This window comes from Syngnathus floridae, chromosome 19 (assembly GCF_059516105.1).
Source record: "Syngnathus floridae isolate MCC-2025c chromosome 19, RoL_Sflo_1.0, whole genome shotgun sequence".
NCBI classification, from domain to species: Eukaryota; Metazoa; Chordata; class Actinopteri; order Syngnathiformes; family Syngnathidae; genus Syngnathus; species Syngnathus floridae.
The window spans coordinates 3818164-3830954 of record NC_142431.1 but is presented as its reverse complement, the minus strand read 5'-3'; the positions used below and the strand labels follow the sequence as shown (position 1 = coordinate 3830954).

The following is a 12791-nucleotide window of genomic DNA, read 5'->3' as shown; positions in this document are numbered from 1 at the left end:
GTGGCATTTCAGCAAGATACTTGATCAGCCAAATATCATTATGAGCTCCCCCCCTCATCCATAATTCACCTGCAAGGGATTTGGCTAAGAATAGCTAGCTCACTATGCCACAGAAGAAGAGACAAAGTGACAGAAGGAAGAGCGATGACAAGACTTTTACAAACCCAGGTTAGTGCGATGTATTTGGAGCATATAGTAGCCTGCCATTATTCTTAATTACCTCACAAAGACAGTGGGTAGGTCATGTTTTCCGTTTTAAGTAGACAAGGGAGTGTGCCAAGTTGGAGCCGTCTCCTCCACCCTCTTCCCTGTTTCATTGTTTCATTTTGCAGGAAACTAACCGCTTGTCAGATACAGATGAGTCAACCTCATTTTTTTGGTCTTATGGCATTGTTCTGTCCTTCCCCCAATGTCGCTCGGCCCAACCCAAGAGTTCTCGCTCTGATCAGGGAAACCTCAGTCACATGTCCATCTGCAGGATGTTTAGTGCAGTCTGAAGTGTACAGAGGAACTGATTATCTACACAAATGTGTATTGTATCAAAAGGCCATCACACACACACATACACACACACACACACACACACACGACTGGAAGGATAAAACAGGGAAACACAGTTTCGTCCCTCTGGGCCATTCTTCTGTCCACACAGATGGTCCCTTTTCCGGGGTAGACTTATTTTGCCATTTGAGAGGTCAGCCTCACCACAATTTGTGCTCCAGTTTAAAACTAAAAATATTTTGAGCCTCACACATGTTTTTGCTGCTCATTTGAAAATCCTTTAGAGCAGAATATGGAGTAACTTGACATTAAGTGTGACTGTTTCTTGATGAGTCACTCATTGTAGACTTGTAAGTCATCATTCTACAATGTGAGAATCAGCACGGAAAAGGCCCTCAGTGTTATTCTCACATTCCAGTAGCAGACATGCTAAATTGTTCACTATGCTAATGAGATGGTCAAAGGACAGGAAGCTCTTCTTCTGATGCAATAGAGATAAGAACAAAAAAAAACGGTGAAGGTTTTTGGAGACAATGAGGTCAAAAGGTCAGAGCTTAATTCATGCATACCAGGGACTTAATGCAACAGCAATGTAATTTGGTTTGGGCCAAATGCCCAGTTGCACTTATCTAGCAGTTCCAAGCTTGATTTGTCTCCTTAGCCCTCACTCTGAGGCCACCATGCATTAAAAGAGGCTCACCAGCTTGGAGGACGCTGATGCCATTATTAGATGTGACTGCATGATAATGAAATGGCGTAATGTGATGTCCGAGCGGTTGACACAACACAAAAGGGCTAAGGCTGGTGAAATTCTTAATCAGCTCAAAATGTCAAGGGCCTTACCTTGGTCTGAATCACAGCCCGCAGGCAGATTAGTCCTCAAAGTTCACACGAGTCTTCAAGGATGGACTTTGTTTTTGGCTTAAAGTTTCTCCGGCAGTTGTCTCTTTAGTGTCTACTCGCTCTCCTTGACATTCTTATCTGAAAACTCCAAGGTAAGGAATGAGACATACCGTGAGATACAATACCTGATGAACAGCCGACATTTTTTTATTTCACGATATATTAAGTCACGACTGCTTTTAATTGAATATGGCATGCGCGGTTCCCGGCAGCTATGAAATATGTATTGGAAAAAAAAACGTTTTTGTACAATAAAATATACATTTACTTCATGTTATATTTTCATTTATAAATTGCATTTTTTTCCCTTCACTTTGGCCACACCCATACATTTAATCTATTACCGTATTTTCCGGACTATAAGGTGCACCAAACTATCAGACGCACCTTCAATGAACGGCCCATTTTAAAACTTTCCTTATATAAGGTGCACCGGACTATAAGGCGCACCATTAATGCATCATGTCAGGTTTTTAATCCAAATCAAATCATTCTCCATTTTATCTTTCTTATTTCAACTTCAGGCGCAACAAATTACTTTATAATCACAAAATAATGATCCATAGCCTTTTTGATTCATGATTCATAGTCTTCAGCGGGCCAATTATGATGGATTTCATGACAATGCTTCGGGCCAGTTTAAATTTAGGAATTTACTCCATATATAAGGCGCACCGGACTATACGGCACACTGTCGGCTTTTGAGAAAATTGCAGGTTTTTAGGTGCGCCTTATAGTTGGGAAAATACGGTACAAACATGGTGACACATGCATTTCCTTTTTTTTCCCCAGTCCTTACCCAGTTTGAACCAGAGTACTGCTGAAGACACAGCAAGACTAAGCTGGCATGTCACAAATCTTTGAGTATACCTCTGTTGTTTTTGCATCTCTCTCTCTCTCTCCCTCCCTTTCACCACCATGTGTTTCTGCTTACAGTTCCACATTCCTTTCTCTCACCCTGATTGGCTGCCAGAGCATCATATCTCTCTGCAACTGCTGGCATTTGTGCAGGATCCCATGAAGCCACAATGGCTGACCCCTCCCATGCCTGCCTATAGGTACATCTATCTGAGGAAGCTCGATCGTTAACAGATGGTAATGTAATAAGATGACATCTTGACCTCATAGAGTAACTGCCAAACAACGTAGTCTTCACACTGGATGATATGTTAAGTGTGTTCTGGACAGCTTGTCAACAAACACATAAGTGAAGCCAATAATGGGTCCACGCTACGGTTGTTATAACCTCAGCAGGGCAAAGCACATTAATCACGGTTAAGGCAGAGACAATGATGAGGTGTTAGGCGGTGGGCTCCCAAAAACAATGATGTTTTGAGTCTGACTTGAATGCACAACATACATTGGCAGAGTCTTACAACGCTAATATCCCCGCATTGTCTGCGCAACCCTAACATTAAAATACTTGCAAACCAAGCACAAAATATATTACCCCCCCGCGGGTACATCTTCCAATTTCAATTTCATGTCCTATAAATGACCCGGATTCATTCATCCCTGAGAATCCTTCGGGTGTTATTGACCATTCGGATGACCCATAGATTGCATATTTTCACAGCGCAAAGTATAAAATAAATTTGTACGTTACATAGCAATATTCACAAAATTAAATAATAATAATAATAATAAATCAATGCATTTGAAAATTAAATAAAACATATTTTGAAGACAGTTGCATATTATCACAGCACAAAGTATAAAATAAATTTGTGGGTTACATAGCAACATTCACAAAATTAAATAATAATAAAAATAATAAATCAATGCATTTGAAAAATAGATAAAAAATATTTTGAAGACAGACAAATGTGGATGAGTCAACAAACCACCCATTTGGATAAATATTTTTAAATATATCAATCAGATCAACACATTTACCAGTAAACTAGAGATTAATGTTGAAGCCATTTTTTGCCTGACCTCAATTTCAAAGTTTGCTCTCACTAACCCAGCTGCTTGCAAGATTAGCAATTGTCACGCCGATAAAGATGATCAAAATCCCAGATATGTCTCGCATTTACTATCCCATCTGTAACACGTCATGATGATGTACAGTGGACCATAAAAGCAACATTCCCATAAAAATAGCTAAAACTTTTCCCATTCTCAAAAAGTCAACACCAACACTGGTCAGACACGACTTCCCATAATCGATATTCACTACAAGCTATAGACTTCCTTACTAGGCAGAGCAGGTCCACAGCAAGGTCGATGCATGTGGGCGATCATTTTCACAGTGAATACTAAATCTAAAGGGTGTTCAGAACTCGGGAGATGAGATGGTACATTAAAGTTGCAGTCCCTAAAGACAGGAGGAAGAGGAGATAGTGAGAACGAAACAGGTGTCAGAGCTTCAAAGCAGAAGGATTTTATGAATAATGGGAGATAATGTGACTGCTGTCTCCTACAGGGGGTCCCACCGGCATTGGGTATCATTCTTTATGGACAGCATAATATACTTTTTCCCCTTTTGCTTCTTTCTGAGGCAATAAATAATACAAAACTGCACACTGTCTGAAGGGTAAAAATAACAGCACTGTCTTCCTGGAATTTGTGGGTAAAGACAGTTTCCCTTGACTAAAAACAGAAATTAGCCAAGGGAAGCAAATAAATATTTGAAATCCTCATATATTTACGTATATCGTATATTATTTTGTCAGGTTCCGTTGCACCAGCGGGTAAATGCGTTTTTTTTCTTTATTTTAGAACTGCTCCATATGTAAAGCACCTTGAGAAGAGTTGGTTCTTTATATAAAATTGAAAATGGACTGAATTCAGTGGGGTTTTTTTATGCTCACCCTGTGCTCCAGTTTTTACTCACATTTAACATACCGTATTTTCCGGACTATAAGGCTCACCTAAAAGGCTCTGGTGCACCTTGTATATGGACCAAATTCCTAAATTTAAACTTTCCCGAAGCATTGTGTCATGAAATCAATCATAAGTGGCCCGCTGAAGACTATGAATCATGAATCAAAAAGACTATGGATCATTATTTTGTGATTATAAAGTAATTTGTTGCATCTGAAGTTGAAATAAAAAAGATAAAATGGAGAATGATTTGATTCGGATTAAAAATCTGACATGATGCATTAATGGTGCGCCTTATAGTCCAGTGCGCCTGATATAAGGACAAAGTTTTAAAATGTGCCATTCATTGAACGTGCGCCTTACAGTCCGGTGCGCCTTATAGTCCGGAAAATACGGTATACTTAATTTTGTCCAGGAACTACCACGATTTGTTGAAAGCAGGATCATACATTCACCGTCATATAATTTTTCGACAACAGTGACAGTTTTGACAGGCATTCGCTGTAAAGACGCAAAGCCCTTTCCTCATATGTGGATTTTGGCACTCAGTAGCAGGTTTTCTTAAAAAAACAGAAATGAAAATGGTGTCCGTTTGTTTCTTCCCAGTCTAGGCTTCTGTTCCGACGTCCCTCCGCAGCATGACACTGCCACCACCATGCTTCACAGGAGGGGTGCTATTAGATGGCTAATGAGCTGTGCCCACTTTCCGTCAGACAACGAGCTTCTTTTTATGGCAGTTGCAATTTATATATATATTTTTTCAACCTTATGTTGTCTTGAAGAATGTGTCCCAACTTCCTTCTAACCACCTTAGTCATTTTGATTGAGAAGCATCACTCATATTAGTTGTTGTTTTCTTCACCAAGTTTATTCAGCCTATAATTTGTAGGAAAAAGGATGATCACACAAAAGCCCAAACTGTGGCAGGGATTTCACACGTCTGCTCATACATCAATCATCAAAAGCTAAAACTGTCATGAAGACTTCAATATTGCGGAAAGAAAATTAATGGATCGGTGAAATGAAATGACGCATCTTTTAGGATCAACTGGGATTCGGTAACAGGAATATTTCAAAAGAAGTTAGGATTGAATCCACAACCTTTAGGTTGATACAGATGATCATTAATACCTTTAAGCCAATTTTGTTGTCTACCAACACCCATCTGGAATTTATTCCATAAAAGTGCCATTATTTCTTTCAACATAAATGACGTCAGCTTTGCTCTATTCCTTTCCGCTCTGTTTCCTTTTATATGCTTATTCAGAGGTCTCAAACATGCACTTCCCTTTCTCCTTTAGGAGCGATGAGAAGTTTAATTACAAAAACCGAGAGACCATGAAGAACAAGACCACCAGAGGACATGCGCATATGTTGTTTAATATGGGAATCTGCTTGTGGAGATGAAGTATTTGACTTCCTGAGTATGCATATGATCTTTTTAAAGATCTGAGAAGTGCATATAGATGAGTTAGATACGTTTTTGACCAGCTTGTGAATTACTACAGGTGTGAATTCACTTTTCCTGTCACTGGAAGATCGCTCCAGCTTTTTTTTAACCACCCGCTGGTTTACGATTCTGCAGGCCCCCTCTCAGTGGATCAGTGTCAATGTGCAATATATTATCCGTGCTTGTGTACTTCCATCATATTTGGAGTTCTATTGCATCCTGAGTTCAATATACCCGGAGTTTTTCCACATATGGACCAAGACGGATTTTGTTTCTATGTATACAAGTGTGCTTGAACAAATACAAGGTGTGTTTGTTCGTACACACACATCCATCAGTGTGGGAAAAACCACAGAGGGAAACTGCAGAGCTTTTTTACAAGGTCGGCATCCTACGGAGCGGAACCGGCTGAGGGTGGTAATAATAGTCAGGTCAAGATTCAATTATTTGCCTAGGGATTAACCTTATGGGGTATTTTACACAGGTCAAAGGTTTGAGGACTCTGAACAGAAGACTGTTACAAAGGTTAAAGCCCCTGATGATAAATGTGGAAGACCTCGAAAAGATACTGTAGGTCACACTTGTATACATTCTTGTTGAAAAGATTTTCTTTAGAATACATCTTAGTTTTGTCGGAGAATGTCGGCCATCTTGGATTGGAATAACGGAAATTATTAACAGGAAAGCTGCTTTTTGTGTCTACAATATAAAAAATACATCTAGTTTCTACGAATGTGTTTCTCGACTTCCAAATAGTCCTTCTTTCAAATATTCCAAATATTCCGTTGAAAAGATTTTCTTTAGAATACATCTTAGTTTAGTCGGAGGATGTCGGCCATCTTGGATTGGAATAACGGAAATTATTAACAGGAAAGCTGCTTTTTGTGTCTACAATATAAAGAATACATCTAGTTTCTACTAATGTGTTTCTCGACTTCCAAATAGTCCTTCTTTGAAATATTCCGTTGAAAAGATTTTCTTTAGAATACATATTAGTTTAGTCGGAGAATGTCGGCCATTTTGGATTGGAATAACGGAAATTATTAACAGGAAAGCTGCTTTTTGTGTCTACAATATAAAAAAATACATCTAGTTTCTACTAATGTGTTTCTCGACTTCCAAATAGTCCTTCTTTCAAATATTCCGCATATTTTTATAGTTGTTAGTGGATTCATACCCAGTCTTTAGAGTGACCAAACTTACAAGGCACATAATTTGTTCTCCGCATTTAACCCAACCTTGAGCAGCAGTGGGTGGAAAGTGAATGCATATTTTTTTGTCGGTGCCTTATCATCCTGCAGCATAACTCAGATGAAGTTACCTTCCCATAGCACCAATGCGTAGCACATTAAGTAGCTTTTAAATATTTCATAAGCACGGCTGGCTTTATTTAAAACAGCTCCTTGCTATTTAAATGTACACACGCTATGTACAAACAATTCATCCATCGTGTTAATCTGCACAAGGTCATGTGAACTGGAAACCTATCCTGGCTGACATTTGGAAAGATCACCAGTCAGTCAGCCAGACGAGCGAGACCGAGACTATACACGGTTTATGTGAAACCCGCAAAACCCCCACATGCATTTTCACTTCAGAGTTGATTTGACAGTTAGCAGCGAAACCACGCATTTCTGCTACATACATTAACACGTGCATTTGCCAAGCAAGCTGTCAGGATCAACCCAAAACTCGGGTTCTCACTGTGAACTGCACAGTTGCACCCTGCTGGCATTGACAACACAGTTTTAGGGAGATGAAAGATGAGACAGACAGAAAAATGGATTTAACAAGAGAATTTTAGATTGAGCAGGCCGGTTGATGTGTGAATTAATTATTAGTGATGATACGCAGTACCGTATTTTCCGCACTATAAAGCGCACCGGATTATCAGGCGCCCCTTCAATGAATGGCCCATTTCAAAACTTTGTCCATATATAAGGCGCACCGGATTATAAGGCGCACCTTCAATGAATGGCCCATTTTAAAACTTTGTCCATATATAAGATATATACATTTGGCCCGCGGGCTGGATTTTGGACACACCTGCTGTAGTGGCTCAATATTAGTCGATATATAAGGCGCACCTGATTATAAGGCGTACTGTCGGCTTGTGAGAAAATTGGACATTTTTAGGTGCGCCTTATAGTGCGGAAAATACGGTATTTATATGTGAAATTCTGACGCTGGAAATGAATGTGTTGATTAGTCCCAGAAATGTAACAGGTCCAGATCCGGGACTGGTGTGTGTGGGGGGTGGCTACCTGCCTGTAATCCAGCTCCACGTCATGTTTGTGTTTTCTGTCTATTTCTGTCTCCTTCCTGTCTCTCCAGCTTTCCTTCTCGACGAAGTCTTGGCTGAAGGATGAAAAGAAAACGCAATAGCTTTTGATCCAGCTGTTGTGTGTTGTTGTTCTGTCAAAGAGCATTACCCTAATGATGCAAGCCAAAAATGCTCCAGGCAATCAAAGCTAAATTTATAACATTTAATACAAACTCTATTAATGTCCAAGCATAACGTCTGGACAAAATAACTCAATAGCCACAACAATGCTGCTGCCAAGTGTCTCTCTCATCTCATTTTCCCTATCGGACATTTTCTTTCTTCATATTACCCAAAACAGCTTTTTAAGCGGCTTTGATCAAATACATGCTTTATTTTTGAGAGTATTGCCGTTTCATGTTTGGGAGATAACACCTTCCTGTTATGCAGGGACCAAAAAAATAAAATTAGACAGCCCTTTGAGCAATTAATTAACTTTACTTTTACAATTTCCTTACTTCAATACAGTGTAGGAACTAAAATGTGAGTTGTCTTAACAGAGCTAGTCAAAAAGGTGACGTGAAAATATGTTGTTACAAAAAGTGGCACACAAAAGCAGAATAAGCTCAAGAGATTTTATGCTTGTAAAACATTTTGCGTTTTCATTATTCACCTTTGTTATAATTCAAAAGAAGTAAATCCCATTGGAAAAATGAAAGTACAATAATCGCCCACAGAACTAGTTTGACTATTTCACACTTGAACGATACTTGAATAAATGTATTGCTGAGAGGTTTTATATGAAACTGATGAGTGAAGGAGCTTTGTCGGTAAGGAAAAATGCAGAGGTTAAGTGGGGAGCTGCAAGTGGCACACTGTACTGGGTTTTCAAATATTTGGATGGTACCTTTGAGAGAGTGTTGCACGTAACCATGAATACTATCGTGTTTTGACAAAATTGTTGATATACCCTGGCAAAACTACCGTATTTTCTGCACTATAAGGTGCACCTTCAATGAAAGGCCCATTTTAAAACTTTGTCCATATATAAGGCGCACTGGATTATAAGGCACACCTTCAATGAATGACCCATTTTAAAACTTTGTCCATATATAAGATATATACATTTGGCCCGCGGGCTGGACTTTGGACACGCCTGCTGGAGTGGCTCAATATTGGTCCATATATAAGGCGCACCTGATTATAAGGCGCACTATCCATTTTTGAGAAAATTTTTGGTTTTTTGGTGCGCCTTATAGTGCGGAAAATACGGTATATATACTGATTATACAGTCTCGGTTATCTTCGGGTATCTGAAACAGACAGACTGGGGAAAAAAACAAAGAAGGATTTTATGGGATTTCTGACACCTACTAATGTCATTTTATATATGCTTCTCTTGGCTTCGAATGGTAAAAGAAAATTGTGTAAATAAAACGAAAAGAAATTCATCAGGAACACTTTCATAGTTTTCATCAACAGGCGACTCGGTCGTCGCAAGCCGAATGGTAAAGATGTCAATTTGGGCGAGTGAACCCTCAGTGGACAAGAACCAGTGATGTGGCTGCACTTTGTTGAAACTGTAAAATGCCCTATAATTGTGTAATTTAAGGTCGGCAATAATCATATATCTTCTTGAAAACGTTGTGGAAGAAATGACTCCCCCCCACAACTACCATAGAATCCACTTCCTGTCGGTTACTGAGTCCAACAACACCATATAAAAGTTCTTTAGTGTCCCACAGGAACCCTGCACAGCTCATCAGCCTTTTTCCTGTTTGACAAAGACGACCATGGGAGTTGAGGGAGCGAACATTTAAACGGCGGCACAATTAAAAGACACAAGTCGTTTTAATTTAGTAACCCCCTCTAACCTCACGATGTCAGACAAATAAAATATGTCTGCCATTAATTCCAATTAAAGATTTAATGAAAGCGTCGTCTTGAATAATACGGCGCCGTGGCCACTTTGCGGAAGGCACTTTAAACGCCCACCAGTTTCCTAAATAATGACGGTCCACTGCTTTGTCTAAAGTCGTGACATTAAGCAAAGCGTTGATCCCATTTAACATATTAAATATGTATTTGACTGTACACTTGGCTGTAAGGCAGATGCAAAAAATCACATACAATACAGCTTAGATAATAAAAGAAAAAATTAAACAAATAAATAAAAAGAAAGTAAAAAAATACAACAAAGTGTCAAAAATAAACAAATAAATTAGCAAATAAATAAAAATAAAGTAATTAATGTAGTGTATGAATTTCTTTGAAATAAAAAATGTACAATAGGCTGCTCTTGATGCTGAACGAAGGGAAAATATACTGCATGTTACATTTTTCACATGGTCGTCATTTGATGATGTGGTTTTGAGCTTTTAAAAAAAAAAAACCTTCCGATTACTTACTGTCAGATTTAGTTCTCCATTCACAATCTGAAACTGTCGCCATGTTTAACATGTGTTGTTAATTCCTTTTTTTTTTGCTGCACAAATGAGGCTATCACCAATGTATGCCAAACTATAATACCACAGTTCAAACCTCACAGTTAAACAGACTTATTGGGTATTTGGCATAATCTTCATGCAGAGTAGAAACGCTCCCACTCAGGTTTTCCCAGCTGCTTAAATGTCACTTGGTGCAGTCATATTACGCAATTAAAGATTTTAACAATAATATACAACTTATTTTAGCAGACGATGACCCCAGTATGTGTTGTTTTGGGAAATTGACTTTTTTATATTTTGTCCTTGCCTGTTGTTGAGTGTTATTATAAGTGTTTTATTTTTATGGTCAGAAGGAATTATTATTGGGGGCGGGGCTAGAAATTGGCCATAGTAACGCACATCAGGAGGGCTGTCATTCATTCCACTGTCACTATTTCAAATAAAACTAACAGCCGGCATTATTGTCATATTCAATAACAATCAGTCATCTATTCACTTTCCTACTGTGGGAGCATATAATTCAATCTTTAAACATTCTTTTTACCCGCTGAGCTTTCACAGGGTCATGCAGAAGGAAATATTAGACTGACATCATTTCCAACTTTTCTGCTGCTCTCATTAAGAAGATCAAGTCGATATGCAGCTGTGTTGCTTCATCTCGAAAGTTATGATAATTGTCAAAAATATTGCATAAAATAAAAATAAAATAAAGTTGTATAAAAATAAAAATAAAGACGGACAATAGTATAAATAAATTGAAATTTAATAATTTAAAATAATGAAGAAATTTGAATATTTTGGCTTTTTGTATTATCAAACTGACAAATGCATACCTATCAAACTACGCCGGCTCATCTCAAGGTCAAAGAGGATTTTCGTGTTAAGCAAGAGGGTTTTATTTAATATGATGGTCATATCATGCTGAGTTAGCCTTTAAAGCCAACCGCCTTGACTTTCTCTGGACGACTGATGAGAGACCACAGTCAAAAGCTTACGGAATGGCCGAGTCAGCCGAAGTCAGTCTTTCCCGTTATAGCTTCATATACGATATAATTTAAATCTCGCATAAACAATCATTATCTCCACCCAGAGAGATTACCCTTCTTCATGTGTGCGTGCCTTTGAGGCAAAGGCGGCTTTTCCTTGTAGCCTACCTCGCAATCTTTACAGGAAAATAATTAATGCTAATTGGTTTGGGTGTCCCTGCTGTCTTTGTGTTTTCTATAACATTAATGAACACACAAAACGTTGCTGTTCCCAATGAGTTTTGACGTCCAGAAAGCCCGAGCTTAGATGTAAAACTAAAACAAATAGTGGAACCTTTAATGTCAAATCTCCAAGTGACAAAAGGAATGTGACCACTGTAGACTGAATTAAAAGTGTTCACTTTCAATTTTCCTTTCTTAGGGAAACAGCAGCAGCGAGTCTTTCTTGGGCATGAATTATGAACAAGAGAAGCCTTAGTTCAGGGGTGTCAAACTGTTTTTCGCGGGCCAGAATGTAGTCATTGCTTCTTTGGGAGGGCCATTATGACTGTCAACCCAAATAAATGCATGAGCACCTCATATTATATACAGTAAAAGCTACAAAACAAACTGACAAATAACTCATTTTCAACTCAGACGAGTAAAAGAGGGTCAAATATTATAAAAAAAAGATATTATTAAAAGTGAAGACAATTTGCAATTCTAGTACACGAATTTGATGCACAATTTGTCTTTGCGGGCCACATAAAATGATGTGGCGGGCCGTATCTGGCCCCCGGGCCTTGAGTTTGACACCAATGCCTTAGTTGGATAGCCTTTTGTTTTCTTTTGTTCAGACAAAGTATATACCCTGTCAGCCATAGACATCGATTAGACGTCTGGTCTATGTATAGACCTAATTTAGACAGCTATGTTAGTCTAAATATGCAGACCTAATTTAGACGTCTAAATTAAAAACGTCAAATATGATCATATTTCGAAATTTCAGCTGTAAATTGTATGACTAATGTACAAAAATTGTTTGGCTTTGTTTTTAACAACCATTAAACCGTACGTTTTACCTTAAAACTTTTCCGACAGTTTCGGCAGAAGGGGGCGTTACCCACCTGTCAAATCACAGGTTGGTCACGCCCTCATAGTAACAGCTGGAAAAGACGTTACACACCGTCACGTGACACTCTCTGACGAAGGCGGAAGTTGTTGCCAAAAGCGTCGGAAATGTTTGAAGGTAAGAACGATATAATTTGTCTGAACAAAAGAAAACAAAAGGCTAGGAGAAGCTTTACTAAGCACATCCTGAGTATGGAACAGGTTTTAGAGGAGAAAAGTACGCCTAAAGCTTCTTAATTAACTTGCCAAAGCTTATTTGTTTTTGTGTTTAGAGCACTTAAGCAAATGATTAATTCCTCGTT

At 38.6% G+C, this 12791-nt stretch overlaps 1 long non-coding RNA gene across 1 annotated transcript in view; it reads left to right on the top strand.

The window, feature by feature from the left end:
* Window positions 1-12561: 12561 nt before the first annotated feature.
* Window positions 12562-12791, top strand: part of LOC148381711 (uncharacterized) — a 99520-nt gene continuing 99290 nt past the window's right edge. The window contains exon 1 of the long non-coding RNA XR_015854343.1: window positions 12562-12607. This is a non-coding gene — a long non-coding RNA (uncharacterized LOC148381711). The remainder of the gene's footprint in view (window positions 12608-12791) is intronic.